Below are 22,146 nucleotides of genomic sequence, written 5' to 3'. Positions count from 1 at the left end.
CAATTGGCTTTATTTTGGACACTGGGCACATTCCTCTTTTAACTTTCTGCCTGGGTACCACCATTCCAAATATAGATATTGTTCCTCTAATGCTGACTTTTTTTTTTTTTTTTGATACATCTTACATTTATTACAAGAGTTTAGCGACTATAAACCCATAAAAGATAAGGATAGTAGAATGTTCCTTTTTTAAATAAAAGTCCGCTTCTTGGCATTTAAGTTTGGAAAGGATTTATTATTACTTCTGCCACTGATGCGCTGTGTGACAGTCAGTCCATGCTTTTCCCTTTGCATGCTTTCCGTCATTAGTGGATCATATATCACTCTTCATTTAATTCCACAGTGCTTTAGGAGCCTTGAATGAAAGACTTGGTAGCGAGGAGTATTTACGGCTTCTCCAGCTCTGTCCTTCAGAGAGAGGTGTTGTTTTAAATCCGATCTTGCTCTAGGACAATATTGACCCATTGACATGTTGTTTCCAAGGATGTTCCTGTAGAAGGAAGTGTTTGTGGTGGGTGGAGGAAGTCTCTTTCAATCAGAAGAGTTGCTATGCAATTAGAAGAGCAAGAACCGCCTGCATTACACATCTGCAAGTCTCAGGCGGTTTTGCAGCACTCTGTTGATGAAGATAGGACCCCATTATTATCCATTATTCTGTGATGCAGTCTCTCCTTTGACTATTAATGTTCTCGTGTGACTAATTCAGGAAAGACCAGACATCTTTCTGGTGAATAATTAACACTTCCTGTCCCGGTGAAGTGGCTTGTAAAGACAGATTCAAAAGGTAAAAGAAAAACAAAGTCAAGTATATCGTTACGTAGTAAACTAAACTGATGTGTTACATCATTCTTTCAAAATAAACTACAATGCTGGAAATTCCATCACTTACTGGCATAACGAGAGCTCTAGCATTACAGGTTAGGATTCAGCTGCCTGACCTGACATATCTTGTGAAGTGCATCTGAAATCCAGATTACTGAAGTTACTGGTTGCTTTTGAAACTCCTGTAATTGGAAACTCAAATTAAACAGAACTAGATCAGGGCTTTGAGAAACTTAAGTGTATAGCTTTCAGAGGTTGCTATAATTTTCAGTTTCTTTTTTTTGTTTCTTTTTGTTGCTTTTTTTTTTTTTTTCTTCAGATCAGGTTCCCAGCACATTGCCAGATGCCGTTCAGATGGAAAGTGATTTAGCTGCTTTCTTATTAGCATTCTTTGTCCTTATTATTTCAGTTTGCTGATTTAGTAGTGGGTTTCTGACTTCTGTTAGCAACATGTTTGTTGCAAACTTTAATACAGAAGTGCTTTTAAGTAATCTTTATGTTGTGCTTGGAAGTATTGAAATTGTGTGTGAATTTTTATTTTTCTATGTATATATGCACACAGACACATAAGTTTAATTTCTTTGCAACTTTTGATACAGAATTATAAAAACTGAAATGGCTTCTTCTGAAGCACTCATGTCGAGGGATTGTGTAGCCAATGACTTACTGTAGCATAGAAGAATGCTCGTATGTGTTTATCAATTTTCAGGATGAAAACAGCTGTAAAAGAAATGTTTTCTGTTTGAACACAACTTTGACTATTCTAATAGTATTTTTCCTGGTATGAATGTCATAAAAATGAAATTAGAGATGATCTTGATTTTTTTTTTTTTTTAATTATTTTCGAGGACTACTGAAGGCCATTCAACGAATAAATACTTCAGTCAATTTATGGTCCAAATGGATTTGTACTCTTTTTAAGGTTATGTAGTCAGATTGTGACACAAATGGGAGCTCCAAAGACTTGTATTCTTCGGGTGTCTTGTGAAGGCAGTTAGAGAAGTGGGTAAGGGAAACGGTGTAGATTACCCTCATCTTGGCATTTATTATTAGCTGGTTAATCAACAGTGCTTTCCTTTCTTTTGCTTAGCTTTCTTGCCCCTCATCATCTATACAGGACAAATTCTGAAGTTAGATGTTATGTTTTTAGTAGCACAACTGAGTACCTAGTTTGGAAAAAGTAGACCAGCTTTTGGAGAGACAGGCTTTTCTTCAGTATATGGGGAAGCTGGTCTACTTTTTCTAATTAGATATTACCTCTGTTCCCAAAATCAGTCTTGCCTATATCCTTAGGTCATCATGGCTGAAACAAAACTACTACTAGGACATGAAAGACGAGTTAATGTTTGTTTTCAGCTGTTTACTTGTGGATATTGTTCAGAAACCACTGTTTCTCCTAAAATCATGTAGCACGATACACAGCAAACACTGAATGTGGTATTATCCTTACCACAAAAGATAAGCTGCTAGTTCAATTTGTACCATCTAAGATAGCTACAGATGTGTTTAATTCACTTTGATTCTAGTTGAATTAGTCGAGTGTAAACATTTTCTTTGAAAGGGTGTAGATAGCATTTTACGTTGCCATAACAGAACAAAAACGTCTACATAAATTGACTTGAGAAAAATGATGCTTAGAGAGCTAAAAATCAAAAAATTTCATCTGTCAGTCTACTGTTTGCAGGGAGTAGAGTGTTAAGTAAAAGCATTGGGAGTAAGGGGGCAAGGAAACAGCGTACGTGAAGTTCACAGTTTCCATAGTTGCTATTGATTAGTTTCATAGTTGGGAGACACCTTTTTTTTTTTTTTTTTTAATTCTTTTACCTGCCACTTCATTTCCCAGACTGCTGTGGTGCTTTGGTGAAAGTGGAGAGTGAGAGAAGATTGTGTGGTCTCCTTTCAGAAGGGGCCTTCCATGAGTAAAGGATGCAGCTGAAGGAGGTGCAGAGGCGTATGATTAAAAGCTTAAAGTCAAGCAGAATCATGGAAACGTTAATTTTTCTTTCTTTTATTTTTCTTGGAGAAGAGATGACTGAAGAGTTATGGGTTGATACTGCTGCTTGCTTAATTTTTAAAACTCTCTAACTCCTGCTTCTATTTAGGATTGAACATTATTTTGACATAATGAAGCAGTAGCGTTGCGTTTTGCAGCTGCAGCCTGTCACAGTGGTTAGGTAGTTAAAACATGCTTGTTCTCCTTGTGTACTGAGAAGGCTACATAGCTTGGATGAGAGTTCAGGATGAGGTAATGTTACGGTGCTCATTTTTATTACCTACCGTTAATGATCACTGTGTGCTTGGTTACTGTGCCTTTGCTTAAGCTTACCTTCAGAAATGCATAAAAAGCTGATCTAACGAAGGAGCCTTTGCTGTTTGCTCTGCATGCATGTGAATGAAATGTTTAACTTGGCCCTGATTTCCCACTGTCTGAATTAGATGAAATAAGTGTACTGATTGTGATTTATCCCTTCAGTCTCAATTAGTAGAGGAAAATAAGAAGTTGAGGCTTGTTCCCACATTTTCTCCATGCTATTTCAAAACAGGAAAATGAGGAGGATACATAGTGGTTTCTGCGAGTCCTGTGATACCCTTGTTTTTGTTCATGTAAGTAAATCTAGGCTGTCTACTTTAAACACTTACAAAATAGTAAAAGCTACCTTGTGAAAATGACGACTGTGAAGATTACAGTTTGCGTTTGCATTAATCTGGATCACCAAAGATGGAAAAGCCAAAATACCAGTCTGTGTAAAGGTTTCCTTCTGTCGCGGGATGAAGGATGTGGGATGAAGGATTGTTTTTTCACTAGATGTTTAAAACCCTTGAACTTTAAAGCAAAATGTGCATGCTGAATTCTTTCTACCCTGGTAATTGAAAAGCAATTGCCTGAGACCTGGGAAGTATGCTGTGTGAAATAGGAGAAAGGCACAACGCATTAAGTAGGGGGTCTCATCCCCACCTTACGTCTGGCCCCCTTTCTGGAAAGTGCTATTCTCTGCTCTTGTCATCTGCTGAACGGCACCTGCAGCAGCCCATTTCTCATGACTAGGTGACCAGTACTAACTTAGTGGAGAGAAGTGAGCTACCTGTACAGCTGGTCCACGCTGCCCTCTGCAGTAGTTGCAGTCTGTCTTAGGGGTCTTTCACCTGAAGAGCAGTGGAATAAGAGCTCCTGACAGTGAGCTTTCAAGGCACAACATGAGAAAGGCTATCACAAACGTCTACACTCGGGAATTAATTTAGACAAAATTTGAAGGAGGTGGGAAGGGGGAGGGTAAAGCATGTTCACAGTTTGATTATTCCTTTAGTTTCCTTGTTACCTTTTCTTCTGAGTCCTTACAAGTAGAAAAGAAAAACTAGGTATTTTTATTTTTGTCAGAGAATAAAACTTAACAATTTTGGATGACCTTGTTCTCTCTGTTCTCCAGCCATTAGATTTTAGATCTGCAGTACTTGCACAAAGGCTTTAGTTATAAATTTATAAGGAAAATGTCAAGTGGCTAGGCACAAAATATGATCTGTCTTGTTAATTATGTAGATACTGCAAACTTCTTCATGTATTGCTTAGAACTCTTACTCTTTAGAAGAAAACCTCACTGCTTAAGTGCAATTGTATTATGACAAAGCAAGGTACACATTATAGAATGGTAAATACCAAACACTCTCTACAATTTTACTTTAGATGTTGAGGGAGTAGGTAGCATGTTGGAGGGTAATGTTTAAGGTGTTTGAGAGATCCTGATAATTTATTTACTTAAAACAGGCTGCTAATGGACTTTATGTAGTTCAGAAGAGTAAGCTAGAGCTTGTCTTGAATTAATTGTATGAATTAACAGAACTTGCATGTTTAAAATGCAAAAGTGGACTGATGTAGATCAAGCTAGTTAAATTTGGGAGCTTAGCTTTGTGGGTCACTGATTAACTCAACAGATTGGTTATGTCAAAGTTGTTTCCAAACAAGACTTATTGCTGTTGATAGCACGTTTGATTATTAAGCTAAACACTTAACTAACCCCCCTGTGATTTAGCATGCATAGTGTTTACTTAGTTGCATTTCTCATTACTTAGATGCTGAGAGGAGATGAGATTAGCAGGTTTTATTTATGTTTTGGCAAACGATTGTGTAACACTTTCTTGTACTGCTGCGCTACTAGGATTATAAAATTAATAGGAAATGTGTTTGTTTTTTTTTTTTTAAAAAGCCTTCTACTTGTTTATTTGAGCTTTACATGATTTGTTATTATTTGTAAGTGCTAGCCATGTACACCCTGCTTTGCAGAGCTGCCACAGAGAGACTGAAGCATAAGATAAATACATTTCTCATTTCAACTTCGATTTTACTGAACCTAAATTTGGAACAGCAATCATGTGAAAATATTTGTTCGTACTTTAGAGACACAAAGAGCCCCCGAAACTGGAAAAATAATTTATCAAGTTCACATTATGCGAAATTGTCAACTGTTAATAAATCAGAGTGTTCTGCACTAGAATACTTCAAAATCCTAAAATGGAATTGCTTCCCAAAGTAATTGGGTAAAAGAGGAGAAGTGTGATGCAACATAGACCAGGAAATACCTGAGGTTAGTAGAGATAAAAATGAGTTCGGCTACAAAAGTATAGTTATAAAGTTGGGGAGAATGCATAGGAGATTGAAAACCAAGTTATTTGTTGTCTTACTGCAAACATAAAGGGAGATTTATGAATGGAAGGTGTGTATGGGGAATGCTGAATGCTCTCCACTGGGTATGTCACTTGCTGCTTACAGGAGCAAAATTTGAATGGTGACTGGGTGAGAGCAGAGTCCTCGTACACTGTACAGCCCGTGGGTAGTCATTTGAACTAAATTCCAGAGGAAGCGCAGAACAGCTTTTTGTTGCAGTGGATGGGTACTATCAAACAGCAGCTTTGCGGGACAAGCAGTGAGAAAGGACTCAGACTTTATTTCACCTCTTATGTCATTGACAGGAGTGAGGATGATACTGGAATGCATAAGGCTGAAAGAGATTTGTGAGAAAAATAGCTAAAACTTGTTTCTACACCTTGAAGCATGAAAATGAAAAAAAATTAAGTTACATTGATAGAGATCATGAATCAATGGACATTTTCAGCCTAGAGAGTATTACAGTCTCAGCTTGCTGGGCTTTTCTCCCTGAGATTGTGTAGCCTTTTTGTACACTTTCAAATATTGAAAAGCTTAAGAATGAAATAAACCCACCTGAATTCTGATCATGTAACATAAGGTCTAATTTTTTTTTTTTTCCCCTTGTGAAAGTTGAGTTTTGATTTATTTACTGGGAGGGCCTAGTTAGAGAAGCCCTGAAAGTAACATGATCGGGTTAAAACCAAAAAGAACTCTTTATCTTTCATGGGTAACAAGGTAAACATAGTTCTTGTAACTGAGTGTCCTTCACTGAAAGTCCAAATATAATAAATGATTTCAAAGCATCTAAGTGACTTGTGTGTCAAATCCCATTGACACTCGGGAGCCTTTGAAAATATTGCGTTACTATCGATACTTATGTAATGTCATCAACCAGTGACTGTAGGCTCGTAGGACTGAATCCAAAGCCAAACATGTGGTGAATGTCTTAGTGGGGTGATTTAGTTCAGTAGCGGAGTCAGCGTTTGATAGGCTTGTGCATGACTTCACTTAAGTGCGTTTAAAATGTAGTTGTGTAGTCCTCTTTTCTTTTATAAACCATGTATAAGTTTAACATTGCAGCAGTTTTTAACAACTTCGAAATGAGTTACATGTTGGAATAAATAATATAGTTTTACGTTCTAATGTTTTCCCCAGCTGGCAGGATAACAGAGCAAAAACTGTTCTGTATTTAATCCACAGTTCACAGTCAGTCTTGTAGTAAAATTTGAGAACATTCAAATGAAGGAATGCCATAAAACAGGATAACTAACCATAGCTCTGTCCATAGTTTGCACATGTGAAAATGAGTCATAAATACATGATGACTTATTAGTATTTTAAATATCAATATAAAATGTTTTTCTACGGCTGTGGACAGAAATGTAATTATTTTCATCATAGATGTACAATGATTATTTAATTTCATAAGGCAGTATTTTTTTGGACTTCTTACTGGTTATTTGTTTGTGTTTTTAATTACTGGCAGAAATCATCTTGTGTATTTAAAATAAAATACATATTTTCCCCATTAGTAAGATGCATCACTCCACAGTAATTTATTAAATTTTCTGCCCACAAACTGTTTTAGGAGAAATAATGTTCTCAGCATTATGTTCACATTCTATTTATGACTATTTCTTTGACAGACTCTGTAGCAGTATACCTAATTCTTGTGTCATTTGACCTATTTCCAAACAGTTTTGAGTTGGAAATTACTTTAGGTATTTATCGTGCTTCAAAAAGATATAGTCATTTTTCTCTATAAAAGTTGCAGATTTGTTGCATGAGTATGGTTAGAGCCTGCAAAATGGTCTACAAGTTTGAGGGACAAATTTGGAAATCCTAAATTTAGTAGGTCTGCTATCCTGTTGCATTTTAACTCCTGTGCAAGTTTCACTGCAGCCTCATTGTGCAATATGTTTTAAGTATCTCATGGAAACTTTCTCCTATCCTTAACCCCTTTTCTTGTGCCTTAGACTGTGTCCTGTAACAGCGTGTGGGCAGCCCTGGTAGCAATAGGATTTTTTCTGAATAGGGCAATCAAGTAAATTGCTTGAAGTAGGGAACAAGACAGGATTACTGAACACGTTGACTAGTGTAGGGGGAACAATTTAGATGATGGTAATGGAAAAAAAGATATTTAAAATGCAACTTAGGTTCAGGTATCCTGAATCAGCAGGTTCTCAAATTCACATACTTTCCTGTTAAATTCAGAGGAGAGGTGGCAGGGCAAAGAGGGAAGGGCGATAGCTGTCATTAGTATGGATGGTTAACATTCAATCCTATCAACTTAAAAGTAGTTTGGAATATTTGTACTTTTACCACAAGTCTTTGCCATAATAAACAGTTGATACATGCACCCAAAAAAGCCCCTTTAGTTTCAGCGAGATGCTTGCACTGCACTGAGTAAGAAATAGTCCCTTAGTCCAGACAAGCTGTAAGCTTTATCATTTCAGGGTGTGATGTTTGATACAGTGCATTTTCAAAAGCCTCAGTAATTTGGAAGATGAGTCAGTAATGAAGAAAATGCATTATTCCATCCACACAAATTCTGTTTTCGTAATTACATGCAATATCGATAGAATGTAAAGCTTTCATACGAAATAGCTTTTATAGAGAAGGTTGATATTTTTAGAGGTGTTCTGCTTTCCCTTAACCAACCTTTGAATTACTTGAGACACTTACATAAAATCATACAGCTTTTTTTTTATATTATATACTATAAATGCTAGAAATACAGCTACAATCACAGACCTTCGGCTGTATAATGGTAAGATAAAAATTTTCAAAACTTGTGGGCTGGGTATATAAAGGGCATTGCTTTGTACATCAGGGAAACTTCACTTAAGAGTGAAGACCAGAGCATTCATCTGGTTAGGCCAATTCATAGGTCCTTTTTTTTTTTTTTTAATTAAACCATGTAATACTTTTTTGTTCCAACTAGAAGTGATGACTCAAAATAAGATGCTCACCTTTAAGGAACAAAAAGCAGTACAAGGAAGGACAGATATGACAGTCTGTCCCATTGGCAGCTGAGAGGAAAGAGGCAGTTTGTTCAGAACCTCTTCATTTTTTCCTTTGGACCATTCTGTCACTATTGAGGAGGCTTCTGGACCTTCTTGTGTGCTCTGGGATGAAATGTTCATGGTGTATTAGAGAAACAAACCCTGCCTGCATTGTGTGACCAGTTTTAGTACAGGTGTTATAAAGGATAAATGAAAGCTACTGCAGTGTAGCTACGGTTCTCTTGCTCAGTAGCAAAAATACGAAAATGAATATAACCTTTGTTCCCCTGAAACTGCTAACAGCGATGGTTGTATTGCTGTAGCTGGTGGGTAAACTATGATAGGTGAATTAGTTAAATGCAAGCTAGAATTGTATTTGTGTCTTGAAGCTTTAGGATTTGCAACTAGTAAGAAAATATGGTTTTAATAGCAAAAGTAGTGTGAAATTGTTGGGGAGATGGGAGAATTTGGGTTTTTTCCTTGTATTTTTGTTTTTCCCTAGAAAGTGTGTTATAACAGGAAGAACTTGTTTTATGATGTTAAGGCATTTGATTTCAAACTAATGTGAGGATTTGAAGAACCATGTGGTTCTAAAGTATGTTTAGAAAGTTGTCCAGAGACAATGACTATTAAGCAATATATCTTTATATTATTTTATACTCTTACGTTAGTAAAACCAAGAGCTGACTGCATGAGCTTGACTGTTGCAGTGTGTTGTCTCTTGTACCATTTCTAGTCAGTTTAGGGTTTCCAGAGAGCGTGTTGCACAAGCCAAAAACTGATGATATTAGCAGTATCCTTGTATTCTATAGATATATATATATATATCACTTATATTGAAGCCGTGGGCCTTAGTACTTTCTTATTAACTCAAATATTTAATCTGTATAGTTGACTTTAGCAAAGAAGCTGTGTTATCTTTTTTTAAACTTTAGGATATAGGGAAACAAAATTTGGTCACTTCTTGTGTGATGCATAGAAAATTAAAAGCTTTATCAGTGTTTAGCAATTCAGATAATTCCAATTCTAAGATGACCCGCAAATTAAATTTTGAGGAAAATGTAATCCTGGTGTCTGAAGCTTCAGGCAGTTGAAAATTCTGAGGCCTTCACTTGCATTTTTAAAAAGGGACTGCTAAAAGAAAGTGTCTTTCTTGCCTTTTTTTTTTCCTGTTGTTGTTTTAACATTTACAGAGACACTTAAAGGCTTTGAAGTTTGTTTTATCAATAGAGCTGTTGGGACTGTCAAACCACTTCTTTGCTTCTCTTGAATTTAATAAAGCCACAAGAGCAGAAGTGGGAGCTTTTGCAAACCTTTACCGAGAGAGCAGGAAGCGAGTTGAAATACACGGTATTGTTCACCTCAGCATTGCTCAAGCATTTTGTGAATGCCTCTCTTATTCTATTTAAATAGACTAAATATTCATGTTTGGTTTCCTGGATATTTTTTTTTTTTTTTTGGTGATAGTACCTCCCAATGTGTCCATTCTCCCACCTTCTGATTTGCTAGTTCTTATGCTGAAAAGAGAAGCAGGAAAAAATAGCCCAGAACTCTTGTAATGTAGTGTAAAAAGAAGGCAAACAAATACATTTTTGTGTAGATTACTCTTATTTACTGGAGAATTTTTCTGGGTTATTTTGCATACGTGATACTGAATCCTGTAATAAGATAAGTTAAAAGATTTATCCTGTTTCTCTTAATATAGTATTCAGCGTTTCCCCTTCTATGAATAATGTACAAGACTACCACATCAATAAATGTATTTGGTTGCTATGTACTACTGATAGGCTCTTAACAGTACAGTCCAATTTTTGTGAGTGATATTTGTTTCCTATAGATTTATTTGCAGACATTGCAAGCTGGATTGTCATATGGTAGTCCCCACTGCAGATGGCATTCACTGCAGCCTTGCAATACAACTGTAAGCAGGCTGTGATTTAACTTGGATTTTGTAGAGCTGAGAGGTGATCTTCTAAACTTGGTGTAACTCCTAATGTGACTCATCCATTGGTACTGAAGTGTGGTAACCTGTTTCTGTAATACATTTCCCATACGCAGTAAATTCTCATTAGCGTTTCTAGTAGTTCAGCTGATTCAGTGTTTACAACAACAGGGACCCTTGTGTGCTGATAGTTTGAGGTATAAAATGTTTCACAGATGTTGGAGTACCTAGAAAATTATAAATGTTCAGTGCAAACTGGCAAAGACCCACAGAGTGCAGATTTTGTAACACAGCAGAAAGGCAGCATGCTAATTTCTGTCCTGTGCGGCTACTTTTCTGTGATGCCTCATCATTTTATATCACCTGTTAGGTGGTTATACCTGTGGTATATTTGAAAGCATATAGGATCATCAGAGTTTTTCATTGAATAAACAGTCAATTTAATTTTCTGACTTCGGCTATGTGTGAAGGCGAAGGAGAAGTGGGCACCACCTAATATAAGATGAGCAGTCTCTCCCTGACTTCCTTTGCCATTTTTGTATTGCCATGTCTGATTTTTTTTTTAAGAGTTCTGCAGGCTTTTTAAGCCAAGAGCTAAACTGAGACTTGGAGTCCAGGCCACTTTCTCTGAGAAGCTTAATTAGACACTGGAACAATGTGCCAGTTTTTTGTAAGATGTGCTCGAGAAAAGACAAGTGGAATATTTACTATTAAGTAACCACCTGTATTAGTGGAGAACACTGTGGGACACAGCTGGTCTTTCTTAGAAACTCTTTTAGTTTAACCCATACCTAGCTCATACTAGAAAATTCACTCAGGAAAATAAGTGATTTTAAGAATGCTTAAGAATTATTTTTAAAAGATATTTTTAAAGTTGGCTACAGTTGCATACATAACACCTGCATTATTTCTTTTGCTCTCAATCACCTTAATACCTTTAAGAAAATAAAGATTTGAGTTCTGATTAGAAAATATTGTTGTTGTAGATCTGACTGCCTTTTCAGCTGATAAGCACATAAATAAGCAATAGGGTTTGATGCTCATGCCTCTGGTTCTATTTTAACAAATTCTGGGGGTCTCTAGGTTCAATAGGTGGTAGCTGGAAATATGATTGTGGGTAAGTGATTTGAATACGTTTGTAGTAGATTGGGAGCAGTACTGATTGACAGCATAAGGAATTATGTACAGTGTTTTGTTCCTTGTCAGGGATAATAGTAGCAGCATAGAAACTTTTACAGTGACGAGTGTGAGTTAAATTTATTTTCAGATAATGAGCCTTTTAGGCCTATGAGATAAGTGCATGCTAAAACGTCAGATCTTCAGTCTTGTAGTTTTTAATGTCCACACTTTATAACTTTGATTTCCTATGCTCTGTTTAGAAGATAACACCTAAAACTTGAATGCAAAAGTGCGTATCCTGGTGTTAGTCATGACCTGACACATGCTTTAGTTTGTATGATCTCCTGTGTTAGTAAATAATTTGAAAGCTATGCAATCTGGCACGGTAGCAGACTGAGTATTCTTGTGATCACTTATTTTTCAGTCCCTTACACTTCAGCTGGTAGAATGGAGTTTGCCTGGCATCAGTTTACATCTTCCACCTAGGCAGGCAGCTTATATAGATGAGGGTACCCTTTTGAACAGTTTCATGTGTCAGAGGAGTTACATTTTATGTTTAATAAGGGAGTCAAGTTTAGACTGAGAACAAAATCCTTCCAATAGTTGCAATGGTGGTGTTAAAAGCAAAATCAGAGTGTTTACCTGTAATGGTCTGTGTTTAATTTTGGCTTTTAAGATATTTTTTTTTATTAATCCCTCCCCCCCACCCCCCCCGTGTCATTTATTTTAGTAATTGTCCAAAACTGGTGGACTGGGTTAGAATATGTTTGCTAATGTTTTTCTACTGTATCCAGTTCAGTATTTTGCCTTGTTTATCTTGCTCTCTGATAATGACAAGGTTTGAGAGGGTGGGAATAATGAGTGTAGACAGAGAACTTTCCTGATTTTTTTTTTTTTTTTTTTTTTTTAATTACAATGCAAAAGACGGGCTGTATGGGGAAAGGTATCTGTGGATCTGTTCTTTTCCCCTGATCCTTTCTGCTCTTCCCTGGGTACAGATACTCATACTGGAATGTAAGGGATTAGTTTTCAGGCATGCTGCAGTTGAATGTGCAGAAGAGAGAACAGTTCTTGATCACAGTCGGAAACAAAGCAGTTGAGGCCTCTGACAAGGTCCCCAGCACTTTCGATATTTTAACTAAGAATGTTTTATTGGGATAGCTAGATATATTAACTACCCAATCTTGAATGTTTGGGAATGAACTGCTGTTGTTTCCTTTTGGAATTTTGAGACATAGGTTTTTTGTATGTATTTTTAAGAGGTACAGAGAGATGAGGATGAAAAAAATAAGATAAACTCAGAATAATCTAGAATAAAATTGCCAGTGCAGCTCCATAAGGAACAAACCCTTGTCTGTTAGATCCAATTCGTCACTGGTAGTGTTTGTCTGGGTTAGTTTTTGTGTATCATGCTTGTTCTGTTTCAGTGCCTATGGAAGATACCTTATGCTGTTGACTTCTTGTTCAATGCAGGGACTGTGGTAGTGACCATATAGCTGTGAAAGAGTAGGGAAAGATTTTATTTGCCTATATAAAAGAAAAAAGGAAAAGCATCTGTACAGTTACTAACAACATTTACATATTGTGACTCAAAATACTTTTGTTTAATTGTATCCTTTTGTTTCATTATTTACATAGAAAGTTAAATATGCAGATGTACATACAGTCAACTTTCCCATTACAGAAAGTTATTCTTTTATCAGGTGTTTATTTCCAAGACTTTCAGTTTTCTCTGTGGAAGAAATTCATAAACATAGACTTGTAATATGCCATTTTTATTCAGTGAGTCAGGTGCATGTTATCTTGGATTAACATGTGATAAAAGAAAGTGCTAAAGACCAGAATACTGTCCACTAAAGGAATGCATAGGATGCTCTTAATCCTGTTTTTGAGGCAGCTTTACTAATAATTAGCTGTTCTGTATTTGAACTAAGTTGTATTGTTACAATTACAGAAAGATAAGTAGCTAGACGTATGGGCTAACTGTAGTTAATGAGAAGATTGAAGATAATAACTTAGTATTTGCTGTTAGATCAGAGATGGGCAGCTTTTAAGTCTGTGTTTTGCAAGTAACTCTCCCCCCTCCCCCCGCCCCCAGAAGTGGGGTGGAGCATTTAAGGTGCTTTTTCTTCCTGAAAAAACTCGAGTAGTGCTACTTCTGTTGCATCTGCTTTTGGAGTTCGGGCATTTGCATGCAGAATGCTTAAAAAAGCGAGACATTGACACCATGGAGCATTACGTTATTTTGAAGGTGTTTCTTATTTTACGCCACATAAATTCTGGACACTATGGCTGAAGTGATTTGGGCTCAGGATGTTTATTATGGTGATGCTATACTTTAATGTGTAGTTGTTCAGCCCAGTTAAAAGTATTTGAAGTATTTTTCTATTCAAACTAAAATTGAGAAGAGTTTTGAAATAATGTATCTGGATAAAGTGCAAAGTTGAGGCAGCTGTTCCTCTTGGGCACATGAGTCATAGGATTTGAGGGAACCAGCACGTTTACTTGCAGTCCAGTTGCTGAACTCTACCACATCATTGAGTCATTAACTTTCCAGCATCCTTTACTTGGAAAGAGAATAGAGTTGACAAGTGTGCCCCAAGTCAAGCTCAGGTCTCAGAAATCACATTGAGAATGTACGGGGCAGTTGAGGCTTTCAGATGTTAAAATATCCTTTGTATGCGTAATGCTTCAATCATGGCTTAAAAAAAAACAACCAAAAAAACCCAAACCGCTAAAGAAAAATATCCTTTAGGTATCATGAAGAATATGATGAGTGTATGGGTCACAAGTCATAGGGGAGGCAGAGATTCTTCTCAGGGGTAGCAGGAAGAGAAACAAGCATAATGATGTACTGCATGCTCCCTTGTGTAAGGGGTTCAAAACTTACATGGTTTGCAGTGTTCCCTCTGCCGCTTGGTCTTTCAAGCATTTCCATTTCATTCTGGATTTCTTGACTTAACTGTGCAGATTTTTTTTTTCCTCCCACTTTGGCGTTTGTCTTTTAACGGGATGATTTGGGATGGGTTATAGAGCATACGTCATTCGTAACAAGTGGAGGGTCTGAGGGCTGAAGGTAGTTTTCATGGCCAGCATCCAGTGTGTCTTAGAAGCTCCTTAGAAAGCAACTTTACACCGAACACTTATCTGAAAAGAAGATGCTGCTTTAATATAAACTAGCAATGGAGCTGTAGGTAACAACTTGTAAGTCATCTTTCAATGAACTAATGATGCTTAGTGTATGGCTGCTTTTGTATTTCATTACTTGTGTTTGTGCCTAGGTGCACGTTTATGGAAAAAAAAACCACCACCTTTTTCTAGGTTGAGATTAATATCTTGCTTTTTGTAAGTTTTTCTCTGTGTCATTATCAGCCTAACTCTTGCTTATAGTGTTTGTTTTTTTTTGAGGGCTTGTTCGCTTTTTTTTAAGCAGTGTTGCCAAACATTTATGTTTGTATTGGTTTGTTCCTTGAACTCTTTGTTGTTGTAAATTTTACCTGATTTATTTAGGTTTTTTTCAGACACTTCAGAAGTTGAATGTTTAACACAAATATCTTGAGGGAATTGTTTATAAGCAGTTTTATGCTGGTTAGAAATGCTACATTCCTTGGAATTATGCTGAACTCTGTGGTAGAAAAAGCAGAAGTTACATGTGAGAGGAGATCTCAAGTTTAAATATCCTAAGTGTTCTTCTGGGCCAAAACTCTGTGTAAGATGTTAGTGCAAATGTTATTTTATAACATTGCTGCAGTAGAGCAAGCAAGTGGCATTCTGTTTCTTTACTCTGGGGTGATTTTTGAGGCTGGGAGTCTCTGCTCATTACCCGAGAGATGCAAAATCTGGTACAGCTTTCTACCTGAGAGCTGTTAGGAAGTTGACGAAAATTTCTGGGTGACTAAGGTAAGCATTCAAACCTGCTTGTGCTACCAGCAGGATAGTTGATCGTTGAAATAAAACTGACAGAATTCTGCCAGAAAGGACCTTAGTGCTTTTTGCACTGATTATGATGAGTTATCTGTGCTTTATTTTGCTTCTAAAAGTGAATTTTTCTGTATTTCTCTCTCTCTCTCTCTCTCTCTCTCTCCACCCCCCCCCCCCCCCCCCCCTCTTTCTTTCTTTCTTTTTTTCCCCATTGTACCAGTAGGGCTGAAATGCTTTCTGCTGGTATAGGAGGATCTGCTTTTAGGGATGTTTGTTTAAGCAGTTAACTGGCAGATTGCTCCTAGTGTAGACATACCCTTGATACGATTCATTTCAAGTTCCTGAAGGAAGAGCTGAAGTACTCTTATTCTCTAGAACAGTATTATGAGATGTGGCTACAGTTTCCCACCTGGGAACTGAAAATGACTGTGTGTAGTCAGGTGTAGAGGCAGCACTGACTGAAGAGCCCTGTTGCTTCCCAGCTGTACAGTTGGGTACAGGGCTGGCTGGAATGGAAGAAAGTGAATTTCCTGCAGTGAACCTCCAGCTAGCCTTTTGAAGACTTTACTGAAACCTGTTTTAAATCGAGAGGAGGAAAAATGCCTGCTAACTTACACGCCAGTAGCTTCTTTTAGACGTGTGTTTATGAACAGTGTAATAAGATAGGATTGCAGGCACCTTGTCAAAATTCTTCAACTGCTTTTCAAGACGTGCTACAATTCTACTGTAGCATGCGATTCCAGATGGGTTTGATAAGCAAGGAGTGCAAAGAACTGTAAAACTGAGATTGTTGCTCATTCACAAAAATACACCGTTATATTGCTGCTTTTTGGGGTGGCTTAGGGAGGTCTAGACAAGTGAGATATCCTGCTGGACAACCTGCTCGTTACTGAATAGGACGTAGCCTTTCTTGCTTTCTCCAAGGAATACTCTTTCTTCTTCTTTCTGGCTGCTTTATTTCTGAACCTGGCTTTCCGTGCTTTAACTTATAGAAATGAACATTCAAAATAATTCTTGGGGTTCTGACTCCTCCTGTCACATCTTTTGCATGTAGTGCACCTTCAAGTGCTTTCTTTCTCCGTAGCTGGGATGGTCAACGCTTTAAACTCCTTTTTGCTTGTGTAATGTTTGACTTCTTAGACATTAAAAATAGATCTCTACAACAAAGGAGTTTATTTTATAATTTTGATATTTTGCTAGCTTTTGAGAGAACACTTATGGCACAGTACTTAAACCAGACTTTGTGTTTTGTTAATACTATGCAACAACATTTTTTAACCGGTTTACATAAGTTGTCCTTGTAAATGTTATTTAACAACAGGCAAGGTCTTTGAAATACTTCGCAAGGCTTTTTTTTTTTTTCCTCTGTGTGTGTGATTCAAAGGTTGTAACCATTCCAGGACATTATAATGCCAGGCATTTTAAAGTATTTTTTTGCCAGAGAAAAATAACTGATTAAAAAAAGAAAAATGCTTCTCTATGCTTTTGTGTAGAGAAGAGACAAACTGGGCTTAAACAGGGCAAGAATTAAAAGTTTTCCTATTTTCTAAGCTAAATGTAGTTGTTCAGGTCAGGAAGTATTGCAATAGGTTTCCTGGGGAGGTTTGATATATAATTAGCCATGCCTTTAAGTCAGGGGACAAAATAGATACTTTCTTGAGGTTTCTTCCAGCTTCTTTTTTCTAAGAATGTTTTACTATTTAGTATCTATTACTGACTGACCCTGTGGTAAAAGGTATAACACAAATGGAATAGGCTTTTGAATGCTGCTTATCAGCAAAGCATTGGAGTGTCTGATCTGAAGAAAAAGATAAAGTTGATATGATTTCATATTGTAAATCTGAAGCAGATGATTGTGTTGTCGTAGGGCAACGTTTGTTATTACCTGCAACGCACGTAAATAATAATGTCCTTGAGGAACTGGTGGAAGGTGGGTAGATCAGAACTTCCAAATTTTATTCCTACTTTTCTATTGAAGGCCTCTTGGACTCTGTTAATGCTTAGTATTTCAACCTTTTTACTGTCCTTTAAATGGTAGGCTACACATCTTTGTGAAAAAGATTTTGAAGACTTGCAGAGGAGTGTTTGGTATAGGATTTTGCTGCTGAGATTTTTTTTTTTTAAGAAAGTGTAGACACATGTATTTACGGGAATATGAAGCATTTAGCTTTGACTGGAGGGTAACAACTTTGTAAGCTCAGCTAGAAACCCAATTGAACCTGATCTAAGTTTTTACAACCTGTCTTGCCTCGTTTAGATGCATTGGGTTCCTTGCAGTTTGTTGTATGAATTGTTGGCGAAGGCTTTAAATTGAAACTCTATCAGTGCTTTTGTGTCAGAGCCCAGGATACGTTTTGTAAGAGTAAGGAGCTACTTTGGTGCTGTGTATTTTCCCCTCTTACTCTTGTGTATTTGTGCTCCTCTCTGGCCTTATTGTCAACAAAGCACTTCAGTGTCTTTGCATATTTAAAACATAAAAAGTGCTTCAGTGTTAGAGTTTTAAAAGAATGCTTTAGTGTAGCCATTGAAAAAAAAATAAATCAGGATACAGCTACTTCATTGGGATGCATCAGCATATCTTTTGAGTGTGGAAAGCTGCCAGAAGGGCATTGCACTAGTACACTGTACTGTGCATAAAGTTTACCCTCCGTTTCATTTCAAATTCAGGTCAGAATGATGCGGTCCTTATGAACGTGTGACTCACTAACTGATGGATCATTTTCAGCAGCTTACCAAGAATCTTGAAATGATAAGCAACACTTAAATTGTTCGTGGTGAAAATAAGGAGTCCAAAACCAGAATACTCATATATTTTTCCAAGCAAAAAACCCTGTAGTAGTAATAAAATCTTATTGATAACACTTTTCTAATTGAACTAGAATTCTTATCACTGAGCGTATGGGTATAGAACAGCAGATGAAGTAGAGGTCATTGAGTGCCTTTGTGGGATATTTAATTTCAGATTTTATTTCACTTTAAAAATCTGTTTCTGAGTGTATGTGAATGATTCTGGTTGCCAAGTTCTCTGTAGGTCCACCTGCATTTGACATGCTCCACTTCTGCTCTTTTATTTGAAAATAATTTGGCATACATCATTCTTGAAGAATAACTGAGCTGCCTCAGTCTAGAAATATGAATAATTGTTTAAACTGTTCAAAAAACCTTGCCTGTATCCCATTACCAAGATCATAAATTAAGGAAGAACTATAAATATCAAATGTGCAGCATCTATGAAATCAATGAGGTGACTTCTGATTTAGAAAAGTAAAATGGCTTTCTTCAGAAGCTAGCGGACAGGATATATAGAACTTTCAAAGGACGATTGAGGGTCTTATTAACACAATCTAATTAACCTCCTTCCTGTACAAGGTGAAGTGTTATATGCTCTAAGCGAATCTTGAAAAGTGCAAGGGAAACACAGAATTGGATCAATTTTCTTTTAATGATAAATAATCCTTCTAGTCTGGTTGGATGAAAGTAAACATATGTGGGCTATGGTTTTGCTTTTGCTGTGTGCCAGGATTCAGCTCAGAGTGAATTCTTCAGCAGAGTTATAAACCTTTGAAAATTGCTTTATAATGGAAATGGTGACAGGCCATTAACTACGGTAGTATAAAAATGCATTGATTTAACATACGTATACTTGTCCTAAGTTGCCAAATACATGAAACAGTATGTGTTGAATGTATAGGGAGGAGGCTTCTTTGTAGTTTTAACTAATTAATGACATGGTTCATACTAGGTTAATGTTTCTCAAACATACGGCCCCTGACAGTATTGGACAGGTATCATTCAGGGGCTAAGATATTTGTACTGTAGTGACACTGCGATCCCACTCTAATTGCTACACTGGAAGGAGACCAAGAAATATTTAACATGATGTGTTTAATCACCAACACAATTGTAGTGCCACTGAAGCAGATATGTTTTCCTACTACCAAGTCATAGGAACTTCTGAATCATGAAGAATCATTACTAGATACGCTGGAAAACCTTGTTCCCAATAAAAATGCAGAATCTAGGATTTTGCAGTCATATTTAATTAGCATCTGTGACTTAAGTATCTTCAAAATTAAATACCTATGGCATGCATGCTGTATGAAAGCATTTTTTTTCTCCAAATTCCTTATTCCTCCATACTCAAAAGATAACTGAACAAAAATTATTTTCAAGAATTACTATTATTCTGATGTTGTTTTTTAAGCATTGAGAACATACACCTATGCTAGAATCATTACTTATTTTTACTCTGGTGCGGCTGCATGATTCTTGCTATTGGTGGGCATTTGCATTAATAATGCTGGTTCAGTATTACCTTAAAAAGTGTAGGAGACCTAATATAGACGAAACTGAGCGTTTTGTATTGTCCTTTGGCACTCGTGTGGATTTAAGGTAGTATTAGTTTTTAGCATTTCTGGGGGTTTTTTTGTCTGTCTTTTGTTTTCTTTCCTCTTAAAGATGGGAATGAGGAAGGTGGGAACTGCCTGACAATCTGCTGGAAAATGTAGGCAAAACCTTCAGTATTTATTAGGTATGCCTATATAAATTTCTTGGCAGAAAATTATTTTCATTAGGGAGGCTGAGATGAGGTGAATTTCTGTATACTTCTTTAACTCCTTTCGAATGTGCAAGATTTCCACATGTAATTTGTTCTTGAACTTTCAGATTGAGATTTGTCTTTTTTAGATTCTGGCTATTCTGATCAACTACTGTACTTCTAACTGTCTTGTCTTTGAGATTTATGGCTAGAGTATCAACTTCATTCTTTAGATGTGGTTTCGTACTGATAAAATCATTTCCTGGGAGAGGGGAAAGGAAAAACAAACTTCCAGTGACGACAGAGTAGAATGCGCATTGATTTGAATGGTACCTCGCAATGGTATACTGCCAAATGGCAAGAAAGAAAAGGAAAAATTAGTAGAATAGGGCATAAATTTGAGTAAATAATTTCCAGTGCTTTTAGTGGAGTAGATAAGGTCACACCTTCAGAAGAATGTACTGGAAGTAACGTATGGAAGTGGAATCAGGGAAGCAAGCAGAGGGGCTGAACAAGAATCTTAGTTCTTTAGTTACATATCAATGCACAGGATTTGAAGTATGTTACTGTTGATACTGAGTGCCTCTCACTGGCTCTCACTTTGCATTATTCGTCTTTAAGTGGAGATGCAGATGTTGATCTCACTGAAGTTAAGAATTTACAGTGGTCTGCATGTGCATCTATCTGAAGGCTCAAATAGTTTCTTTTGCTATGGAGATTTGTAGGCACAACAGTGCAAGTAAGAGATGATGGTTTGAATAGACTCAATTGTGGTTTTTATTTTTATCCTTACATGTGATTTATTCATCGCTTAAAGTATAAATATGTTATAACTTCCAGGATTTCCCATTCCTGTAAATTTCTTCCTCTTTCAAAGTCCCTATCTCATTGTTACAACTTTCATGGCTGTGTTGTTAAGGGAGTGTTTTTTTTCTTTGGCGGTGGAAGCACTTTTAATACCTACACTTGTTTCAGACCAAGTCCTGGGAGTTGTTGCATGCAGTCACTTGTAGCCTCTGGGGTTTTCCAGCTGGCTTGAAGTATCCTCTGCCTTTAACTTGCTCTGCCATTTGACCTTCCGAGCTTGCTTCACCTTGTGGTTTTCAATCTACATAATAATTTTGTGTCACCCTTTAGTTAAATGATTTCTTTTTGACAGATGGAAGTACTTTCAAGTAGGGTTTAACTTTATATTCTGCCTCAGAGATAATACCATTCTGTTTGACTTGGTTTATCCATAAATATGGATGTCTTTCTGAATACCAGCTTAAGTAACGTACAAGTGGAGATTGTAAATTACCAGTATAAAACTGGCTTTCTAGGGATATTGTGCATATAAAATGTATACTGTAGTAATTCTGGATTAGGTATTGTTAAGCATGAAGCTGACTTCTATGAGGGAAATCTGGGAATTACCTTAATATGTCTGGTTAAAAACTGTGGTGATTTGATAACTGATTCACAAGCGTGTCGAATATCCCCGACCTAACTGCAACAGAAGGGTGTAGAGACGTTGGGTGTCAGCCTAAAGACTTGCAGTCTAAAACATGCAATTCTCGTTGCCAGGACTGACTTTGAATTTTAGCTTCACTGTGCCTTAGTCACCTTTACAGTCATGATTTTACTGTATGTTCCCAGAAATCTGAAATGTGTTGCTTTCCCTAAAAGTCACCTGCTCTAAGTAGACTTGGCCACTGTGACCGTATCTTTCCTATGAAGTGGAAGGAAAGGAGGCTGTGTCATGACCAGGACTGTTTGATGCTTTAGAGCTTTGAGTGTTTCAAATAGAATTACCTCGAGAAATAACAGATATTACAAATGTACGATATATTTGAAAAGGCTATCAGGAGCAAGGAAATTTTTTATTTTGGTGTTCCTGGCTGGCAGTGTGAGTTTCTGGTGAATGCTGGAGTCACTGGGAAGTATTTACTGTAAAACAGCGATGTGGTTAACAAGTTTTACTTCATTGAGAAAAGAGCAATATGCAGGTTTGCTCAGTTTTAAGTCTGGTGAGAGAGCCCTTTCTGCACAGAGGAAATCCTAGCAATGAGAGGAGGGATTTGCAGTGTAACAAAGAGCTGTCAAACACATATTTTACTTGACATGACTCTCGGATAATACCTAGTAAGTTTGACGTACATAAACTGTTTAATGCATTTTC

General features: G+C 36.9%; 1 protein-coding gene across 4 annotated transcripts in view; it reads left to right on the top strand.

Moving 5' to 3' along the window:
- ZFAND3 (zinc finger AN1-type containing 3) overlaps positions 1 to 22,146 on the top strand; it is a 188,815-nt gene that overhangs the window by 11,085 nt on the left and 155,584 nt on the right. The window lies entirely within an intron of this gene.

The sequence above is a fragment of the Nipponia nippon genome, unplaced genomic scaffold (assembly GCF_047370975.1).
Source record: "Nipponia nippon isolate SJK-2023a ecotype South Korea unplaced genomic scaffold, ASM4737097v1 scaffold_4, whole genome shotgun sequence".
NCBI classification, from domain to species: domain Eukaryota; kingdom Metazoa; phylum Chordata; class Aves; order Pelecaniformes; family Threskiornithidae; genus Nipponia; species Nipponia nippon.
Note: the sequence above shows the minus strand (reverse complement) of the source record. Positions and strands in the feature narration are given on the sequence as shown.